The sequence below is a fragment of the Erpetoichthys calabaricus genome, chromosome 6 (assembly GCF_900747795.2).
Source record: "Erpetoichthys calabaricus chromosome 6, fErpCal1.3, whole genome shotgun sequence".
Taxonomy (NCBI): domain Eukaryota; kingdom Metazoa; phylum Chordata; class Cladistia; order Polypteriformes; family Polypteridae; genus Erpetoichthys; species Erpetoichthys calabaricus.
The window spans coordinates 75,064,155-75,074,449 of NC_041399.2; positions in this window are offsets into that span (position 1 = coordinate 75,064,155).

Below are 10,295 nucleotides of genomic sequence, written 5' to 3' on the forward strand. Positions count from 1 at the left end.
CACAGTAGCCTTGAGGAGCTTGAACTTGACTGGGATATATGCAGTATTGCCCTTTAGCAATGTCGTGATCTCTACACAAAGTAATAGGAGCTCCTCTACCTGAAGCGGCATCCCAATTTGCTCCGTTACATTTTGGAAGCACCTGCTGCTGGTCCCACAAGACATCTCTGCTTGTGTTTCCTATACAGCAGAAACACAAGGTAAAAGTGCCTGAACTCAGAGGGCATATGAGCTTTTTTGCTAATATACCTTCTCCCTACCCTGACTACCCTCTTATCCAGACTCTGAGAGGACGCGACTCGGGATGGACTCAGTTATGCGATTACAAATTTGTTTATGACCAGCTCACTTCCCATTAAACATGAGCTGCAGGGAGTACATTAAAAATTAAGGAATCCTTCAGCTAACCCCTCAGTCAAAGAATTTCCTTTTTTCTCCTTTCTCCATTGTCACTTTATAAAGCTAATATTTAACTTGGTCTTACAGTATGTGCCACACAATGGAGCTTTAATATCACATTATTCAACAACATCCAGTTATGTATACTGTGTAAGAAGTGCATCCACCATTACAAATAATGAGAGAACTCTTCTGATATGTGGCAAGTAATAATGACTTTATAAAGGGCAATACTATATAATATGCATCACAGAGCACCTCCCAAAGTTTAAAGGGAATTAACACACTTAAAGGTCAACTGTTTGCTCTATATTATTCACAAATTACTAATTTTATTATATATAAAAAAATCTGCCACTTTCAAGGTCTGACTTTCAAAAGTACCATACGAGTGCCAGGGAGAATAGCGAGTGCTCTACTTGTGTGGCCCATGAGCAGGAATACACAACTTGATTTATAGAAAAAAACGAATTCTGGATTTCTTATATATATATATATAGTTTCACTCAGAATTATTTTCAGAGGAAGGTTATGGCTAGCACTGAATCCCTTATTTCTTGCCTTGATTTTGCTTTCTGTGACCAGGGAGCGCCAGTGACTTTGTGGGGTTCTCATTTCCTTAGTGAAAATGAAGGCAGCTCTCTCATAAATTAGAAAAAGGTTAACGTCCTGGGATTGAACAGATTGCTAGTGGAACTTATCAGGCCTCTTGGGAGCAAGCAGCTGATTTATTATTGAATACGTTTTTTAAGGCTGCTTTAGATTCGACTCTTTCTCCTACTATTGATATGGCAGAGACAAATAGATTGTGCTAATCTGAAAACAAAAAAATGATCACCACTGCTTTATACAGTCATTTCAGCCAACGTGAGAAATATCTTCTTTTTATTGTGACCAAGTGCAATGGAAAACGCTGACGTTTTGAACTTTTATAAGTTTGTCAAATCTGAAATTTTGTTTTCCAAACACACATACTGTATAACAATCCAGGGTTTGCATCTTCTCTGCATTGAGTTTGTATGTTCTCCCTGTGTCTGCATGTGGGTTTCCTCTCACTGTCCAAAGACATGCAAGTTAGGTGGATAAGCAACAGAAAATGGCCCTAGTGTGTGTGTGTGTGTGTGTGTGTGCGTGTGTTTGGTGTGTTAGGTGTGTGTGTATTCACCCTTTTCAGGGTTTGTTCCTGCCTTGCACCCTGTGCTAGTTTGGATAGGCTCCAGTGAACCTCATGACCATTCGTCTGGGTTAAACAGGTTAGAAACTGACATGACATATAAATATTTTTGACAAAACAGCACTGCCACACATGCGTGCACGTGAAAGAACAAGGGACAGGGGGCTGAGACGAGACACTAATACTTTTCTTTCCTTCATTCCGCAGAAAAACAAAATAAAATGATCCTACTGGTCATCACATCCCATTCATACAAAAGACTCCTTGGCTGGATCCGTGGAGTCACCACACTTCCAGACTTCCTTGATGACTTCAGTTCCCCAGCTCTGCTCCTGACATCATCTCCAGCCACTGCGATTGATGTCAGCTCCACTATCCACTGCATTTCCTGCTCGCTAATTGCACTTCCTTTTTGTTCCATATAAAAGAGTCAAGAAAGAACTTTATGTTGTCAAATGTTTTGCTTGAATTTTGACCTGAGTTTTGTACTGGATGCTATGGGGAGGATCCCCAACCCTTAACTTGAGTTTCTGTGTGCTTACGTCTTCACAGCACATATTTGCATCATCAATGAAAAGAGGTAATAAATTTAAAAATATCCTGTATACTGTGCAGTATGTGTTAAATTAAAGTTAAATGATATAAATAAAAATAAATGTAATACAGTACTGTATTCAAAAGTAGGGCTTACTTTAAACATAAAACGATGATCCTACTGGTCATCTATATAAATGTAATGAATTATTATTATTAATTATTATTATCACATCCTATTCATACAAACTTTCGATGTAACTTTCAGAAAGAAAAAGACAAGCAAGAAGCCTGCTGTAAATCCGCCACCTCGACCCTAACATCTTGGGCTGTGCCTCCTCTTGGTGTGCATGTGACCTGTTGCGGCACAGCCACTCTTCAGCTGCCAGCCTGCTGATGTGTCCTGCTGCGACTGGACCACATGACCCCATGCGGTGACGTTTTTTTAATAGAAAAGGAGCATGTTCAAGGATTTCAAAGGGGAGGAGAGCTTGGGTGGGAGAGTTAGTATAAATGGTCTGCTTTAGAAAATACCTTTGCCTTTAGACAGATATGTTGCATTTGTGCACTTTTGGATAGATGGGAAATACGAGTTTCCAATTCTGAAATTTCACATGGACTTCCCTCGAAATGGCAGCCCTGAGATGGACAATTCTGTGAAAATGATGCCAAACGAATGATGCTGACCATTCATGTCAGTCAATAATATAAAATGTTTAAAAAATCACCTACTCTGCAAGAAATTGCACTTTTGTGGTGGAGTAGTACTTGAAGTGACAGTTGCGAGTGCCCAAAGTAGCTCTGGAGCACAGAGCAGGCGCGCCTGCTTTTTTAGTTCCAGCCTACGTCTCTAAATTGTCAGTGAGCAGCCGTGAGGATGGACCAGGATATGCATGTGTATTTGAGAAACTGTGATGAGTGTCAATATCTCAAATTTTGAAATGCTCTCTAAAACCAGAGAGCAAAACTGTGAACAAAACCTAAATAAGAATTGTCAAAGCTATTAACCAAAGGCATGAGTTGTCACCAGGACCAAAACACTATAGCGACAAACCATGTTGGGAAACAGAATGCTAGGAGTCTTTAACCAGAAAGCTTTAAACACTACGAGTACAAAACTAAGATTGGCTGATGTTCTAATCCACAACACTGGACGTGTGGGGTTATCAACTGGAGCATCTCATGGCAGCAGCTCAAAACAACAGAATTGTGTGTCCTAATGAAGTTACAAAATGGCGGCGTGACGCACTTAAAATGAAATGGCAAAAATATTGTATTTACATTTATCCAAAATAAATTGTTAATATGAAACACATACAGTATGTAGAAATATATGTTTAGAACTCTCAAATGATCTTGAACAGGGGTATGGAATAAAATATTGGCACAAAAAAAATTTCTAACAAGATATCCCAGTGCACAATGGATATGTTTTTACAGCTTATCCTTTGCTCTTTATAATTACTTAAAATTAAGCTTATCTTTTAATGACTTTTGTGTGGATCAAATCGACAACAACCTTGAAAAATTAGACAAATTAACAAAAATAAGTGAGAAGTGGAAGCATGAGACTTTACAAGTGTGAACTCTGAATATTTCCCCACCCCATGACCACAGCATGGCCAAGCTAGAAGTCATACATTTCTTTTCAGCAGTGTTCAAAATGTGATTTAATACACTACATTAGAGGTGTGTTTGGATAGACACATGCGTTTAGTGTGATTAGTCAAAATGTGGATAGCTGGTTTTGCTGCAAGTCTAGAGGCGCTGCTCTGAAACACAAAGTCACACTACCTTGATTTTTCAACAGTTTATTTGCCAATACCTAGTAGGTTTAAGGACATTACAAACCTGTTACACTCAATTCAATACAAGTACTCTATTCGTTGTACAGTGTGTGTATGGTGTAGGAGACAAAATCTCAGTTATAGGTACAGTATGAGTTTCAGTGGTATGTTTCTGTGTGTTTTGTTTGTATTTCAGTATACAGTGTATTAATTTTTGAGTATACAGGCCATCGTCTACTTACAATACCACATTTGGTTTTGACAGACTGGTCGTAAGTAGATCTGGACGTAAGACAGACCAGTACATGTGTTCAAACCTGACTATATTTATAATACTGTATAGTAAGTCCTTCAGGTCATAATTGTTTGATTTATATCCTTTTTGCCATCATTCTAAGCACATTGTGTAGATTTTCTATCTTTTGTTTGTGAAAATAATATTTTTTATTTTATTATTTTGTTTTGTTATTACTGTTGCTCGAATGGGTGCAGAACATTTAACAACTTCACAAATTGTTTGTGTGTGTTATGTTACGTCTTCAGTGTTCGCCTCTCCCAGTGTTCATTCTTAACTGTGAGAGGAGAAATTGTGCCAGTAGAGTTTGAGCACTCATATGTTTTCTGTTTTAACATTTCAGCCTGTTAATAATAAACATGAACAAATAAAGGAGTTTTAAAGGAGGGGTTTTATTACCCCTTCATGGTGGTTCTCACAAAGCAGCATTGTGTGAGTCACAACGCAGAAGCTTTGGAGGTTTCAAAGCCAGAGCGCAGCAGTACAGCACATGCTTTGAACACCAGTAACAATGGGATAACTAAAAATCACATGTGATCACATTAATTCCCTTCATTTTTGTGTCGAGATCAGCTGCCCTTTTTTTGTAATTGTAAGACAAATGTAACTGAATGTAATAAAAACCGCTGTAGGTAATAAACTAAGACTGAGATGAATGAGTCATGGCATATGGAGGGGGTATGGCAAAAACTGTTATTTGCCCGTGAGACGCAGTAATGGTTGTATGCTGAATGGTTGTAAGATGCATAGGTCATAAGTCAATAACTACCTGTACAATGTAAGCAGTGCAGAGTGCTTATACGATGTAGTGTTTGAAATATACTAAGTCTTAAACTGAGTCTTAAAGAAGCCAACAACTCACAAGGCTTCTGTGTGTGCTGCTAATTAGCAACAATTAAGTCAGGTCAGGTTGGGGAGCATGCACTGGTACAGTGCATTGTCGCATCCACCACACGACGAAACAGCTCAGGAACCTGGTTGGCAACCCCCCAGGCAGACACGCAGTCCAGTCCCTACCCCCAGAAATGACTATCCAGCCAGGCGTTACATGGGCATCCCCTTGGCAAGGTCTAGCCACTCAGATCTTCAACAGTGAAGATCCTGTGAACTGGATCACACTCTGGGAATTGCACTACATGGCCGTAGGCCGTAGTCCCGTAACTGACCTCCCTCACAATGCAGGTAATGTGCCTCATTTGAGACTCTGTGAGCAGCCGCTCGTTTGAAACAAAGTTAGATCAGCAGTACCTAAAGATTCTCCGAAGAGACACAGTACCGATAGAGTCCAGTCTTCATCTCAGGTCACTCACTGGATAGCGTCCATGTCTTGCAAGCATATAGCAAAACAAGATGCACGAGGACTCTAAAGATTTGGAGCTTTTTTCCTTTTGCAAAGATACCACACACCCTTTTCCAGAGACCTCATGACCCCCCATGCTCTACCAATCCATCTACTGACTTAATAGGAAGAGTAACCAGACACATGACTGTCACTGCCAAGGTAAGTAAACCTCTCGACAAGGTTGACACTCTCTCCGCAGACAGACACACTGCTGATGGCTGTGTCCAAGAGGTCATTAAAGGCCTGGATCTTGGTTTTTATCCATGACACTCGCAAGCCCAGACACTCAGACTCCTCACTCAGTCTCTCGAGTGCCCCGATCAGAGCCTCCATTGACTCCGCGAAGATCACAGCATAGTCAGCAAAGTCAAGATCAGTGAATCTTTCTTTGCCAAAGGATGCCCCACAGCTGCTGGACCCCAAGACTCTGCCCAACACCCATTCCATGTGAGCATTGAGCATAATAGGACCAAGAACACACTCCTGACAAACCCCAGAATCACCTGGGAAAAATGCAGAGATTCTGCACAAAACTCACAGTACCAGTGTACAGGCCGGCTATGATATCCAGCAACTTGAGGGGATTCTGCTGAGTCTCAGGATGTCCCACAGGGCACCTCAATCAACTGAGTCGAACGCTTTACGAAAATTGACAAAGGCTGCAAAGAAACTCTGCCAATATCCATGTTTGCTCTCCATGAGAATCTTCATTGCCAGAATGCTGTCAATGGTAGACTTCGTAAAGGATAAAACCAGATTGCTCCAGTCTCTGGAAAATAAGCACGTGATCATGGATCATATTGAGGATGACCCTAGCAAGGACCTTACCTGGCACAGACAGCAGTGTTACCACCCTGTAGCTGCCGCAATCCAGGTGATCACCCTAACCTTTCCAGATAGGGACGATAAGTCCTGCTTGGAAGTCAGTTGGGATGATGCCCATTTCAGCAATGAAAGCAGATTGCTTGCAATGCCAGTAGGACAGCCCTACCACCAGCCTGGAGAAGTTCAACCCAGATGCCACAGATCCCTGCAACCTTCTCTACCCTCAACTGGTTCACCACCTGTTCAATATCAGTGTGATTGGGTGGTTCACAGCTAATTGGAGGATCAGCCTCAAGAACCATCAAGCCAGAGATGTCCAATGTCCTATTAACAAGAAATATATTTGGCATAATAAATGAAGCACTCATAAATTGTCATATCCATTCCCATATTTGGAAGGAGCTGAGGTTTGCACAGAAAGGGCGTAGTTATTGGATTCTGAAATATCTTGGAGAATGTCCATAGCAAAACAGAAAAACAGGAAAGGGGATTAAAACTGATAGAACTGTAAAGCATAAATCTGCCGGTTAACTGTGTTAGTAATTCTTTCCTGTTTATGACCTGGCATATTTCATTACTGTAATTCCTGAAAATGACCCACCACTCTTCATTTGGCACTTTATAATTCAGTTTGCATCTCTTTGTTTTTTATGATCCTTTACTGTCATGCAACAGTTTATAGGTCCAAATGCAAAAACTATAAATTATACAAAACAGGGTATTTTTTATTTGTTAACTCCGGACAAAGAAAACCTTGAAGGCTTGCGTTGTTGACGATTTCCTGTATGTTTTTAGATATTTAATGCAAATAAAGGATCACCTACAAGCATGTTGGACTTGAAGGTTACCAGATTTTTTTCTTAAATACAGACGTCTTCATCCTTAATTCTTTCTTTAATAGCAATGCCCATTTGGAGTAATTTTCATCAGACAAAGCATTACATTATTTTACTGTTAATATTTTTCTAGCTGGTAAGCCTGGTATTTGTAAAAGAAAAAATTGCCTGATTTGATTAATTGAAAAAATGTGAGATCTATAGTAACTGACTCAGATAAACAGAATAATTTCATATTTGGAAAAATCAAGAAATCTGATTTTATAGGAATTTTGGACCATTGAAGTGAAATGTGACAGTTATTAAAATGATCACCTTGCAAAATACAGAGGATGTAACTGCATCTCTGTATTAACACGTGTGCTTTTGTGTATGATATTGTCAGTCAGTGAGTCAGTATTTGTCTAACCCGCTTTCTCCTGAACAGGGTTGTGGGGCCTGGTGGAGCCTGTCCTTCATAGAGAGCAAGGCAGGAACAAACACACACACACACAGAAACACACACCCCAACCACACACTAGGGCCAATTTAGGATTGCTAGATCACCCAACCTGCAAGTCTTTGGACTGTGGGGCAAACCCATGCAGACATGGGGAGAACATGCAAACTTCATGCAGGGAGGACAAGGACGTGAACCCTGGTCTCCTTACTGCAAGGCACTAGTGCTACCACTGTGCCACCATGTATGTTATTGTGTAATATACAATTACATTTGATATTCCTTCTGACTTTTCTATTCTTCCACCTCAAACTGCTCACTTGGGGTCAGAGGTCACATCATCTGTGCTCATTTTCTCCAACTCTATAAGCCATTCTAATCAAAGATACTTCCTAAGATCTCTGGCGACCACATACCCATTGTATGTGTGAATTTCCCATTGGGATTAATAAAGTATCTATCTATCTATCTATCTATCTATCTATCTATCTATCTATCTATCTATCTATCTATCTATCTATCTATCTATCTATCTATCTATCTATCTATTTATCTATCTATCTATCTATCTATCTATCTATCTATCTATCTATCTATCTATCTATCTATCTATCTACCCATGCCAATGGATTTACATGGAGGTCTCATAAGTTCTGCGATTTGAGTGCTGGATCTTTTCTCTATTTCAAAGTGAACTTTATTGTCATCTCAACCATATACAAGTATACAGATAGGGTCCACAGTGTAACAACATGACGTGCAAATAATAAATTAAAAATAAAATTTAAATTTAAAATTAAAACACAAACAAGACAAGACATTGCGCAAAGACAAGACAAAGAAGTAGCAGCAATATTGATGTGTAAGATATGTAATATAATAAATAAATAATAGATATAGATAATACAGAAATTATCAGTGTATGATAATAGTTGTTTAAGACGTGTAAACAATGACAGGTCAGAATGTTTCACAGCAGAAGGATATCGAGAGTGTCAAAATATTTAAAGGTCAGTATGAGTTTTTCAGTTCTTTTCTACATGCACACTTGTCTTTGCAGGAAAGTGGCTCGCATGTATAAAAGTTCTGTTTTTAGAGGTGGTTGAGGTCATGTGGAAGATCCCAGGGGGCAGCATGGTGTTAAGGAGTCTAACAGCTTGGGGGTAAAAACTCTCCTGCAACCTGGCAGATCTGGCTTTGATGCTGCAGTATCTTCTCTTGGATGGCAGAAGTGTGAAAAGTCCATGTGAGGGGTGTAAGGGGTTTGTAAAATATGTCCTGTAGTGAAGGGAGAGGCGCCCCAATAATGTTCTCTGCTGTCTTCACTATCCTTTGCAGATGCTTGCAGTTGGATATGTTGCAGTTGCCATACCAGACAGTGATGCAGCTGGTCAGAACACTCTCAATGGTGCCTCTGTAGAACATGGTGAGGATGGAAGGGGGAAGACTTGCTCGCTTCAGTCGCCTCAGGAAGTGTAGTCTCTGCTGGGCTTCCTTGAGTAGAGATGAGGTGTTATGTGTCCATGTAAGTTCATCAGTTATGTGCACACCGAGGAACTTGATACTCCTAACAGTCTCCACATCTAAACCGTTGATGCTGAGTGGGATGTGGGCAGGATATGATTTACTGAAGTCCACGATTATCTCTTTTGTCTTGTCAACAATGAGAAATAGATTGTTGTCTTCACACCATGCAGACAGCCGTTCCACCTCATCTCTGTATGCTGTTTCATCATCCCTGCTTATCAGTCCCAGCACCATCGTATCATCCACAAACGTGATGATGTGGTTGGTGTTGTGCGTGGCTGTGCAGTCGTGAGTCAGCAGGGTGAACAGCAGTGGACTAAGCACGCAGCCCTGTGGCTCTCCAATGCTCAGTGTAATGATGCTGGAAGTGTTGCAGTCCATCCGAACTGACTGGGGCCTCTCTGTCAAGAAGTCCAGGATCTAATTGCACTCACACTCACATACACATACACTCTTCTCAGGATAGCTTTGCTGCTTATGACAATGTCTCTCTCCTAGAACCAAAAGGACTTTTATTCCAAAAAATGCCACTGGATACTTTAGAATTAAGTTGGTTGTGTGTGTGCAGATGGCATGTTGCTCAAAGTAAAAAGAGTTGGAGAATGAGGGCAGCCTGGTCAAATGCCACATCATAAGGTAAATAGAATGTATTTAAAATGTATGACCAGAAGCTGCAGGGTGAAAATAGAGATAATCAAGCTTCAACCCCAAACTGATGTGAAGTGACAAATAAGTAATTCTATTCAATGCCTTTTCATATCTAAAGGTAGTAAAAACTCAGGGGATTCAAAAACAGATGATGCATACATTAGAAGGAATATGTGTGACAGATTAAAGAGTAATGGTCTGCCTTTGATTACCCCAGTTTGATCATGTGAGATGATGGACGACAGTAAATCCTCAGTTCTATTTGAAAGGACATTTGCCAGTTCCTTGATGTCAGTATTTAAAAGTGAAGTTGGCCTATAAAGTTTGCAGTTTAAAAAAGTATGATTTCTTTTAAGAAAGACTGATGGAGGTGACTGACATTGAATTTTTAGGAAGATTCTCTTTATCTTTAAGGAACATAAAACATTAATGATGGAAATTGTTTTTTCTTTTTAAAAAAACTATATTGGATAGCAGCCTTGCAATACT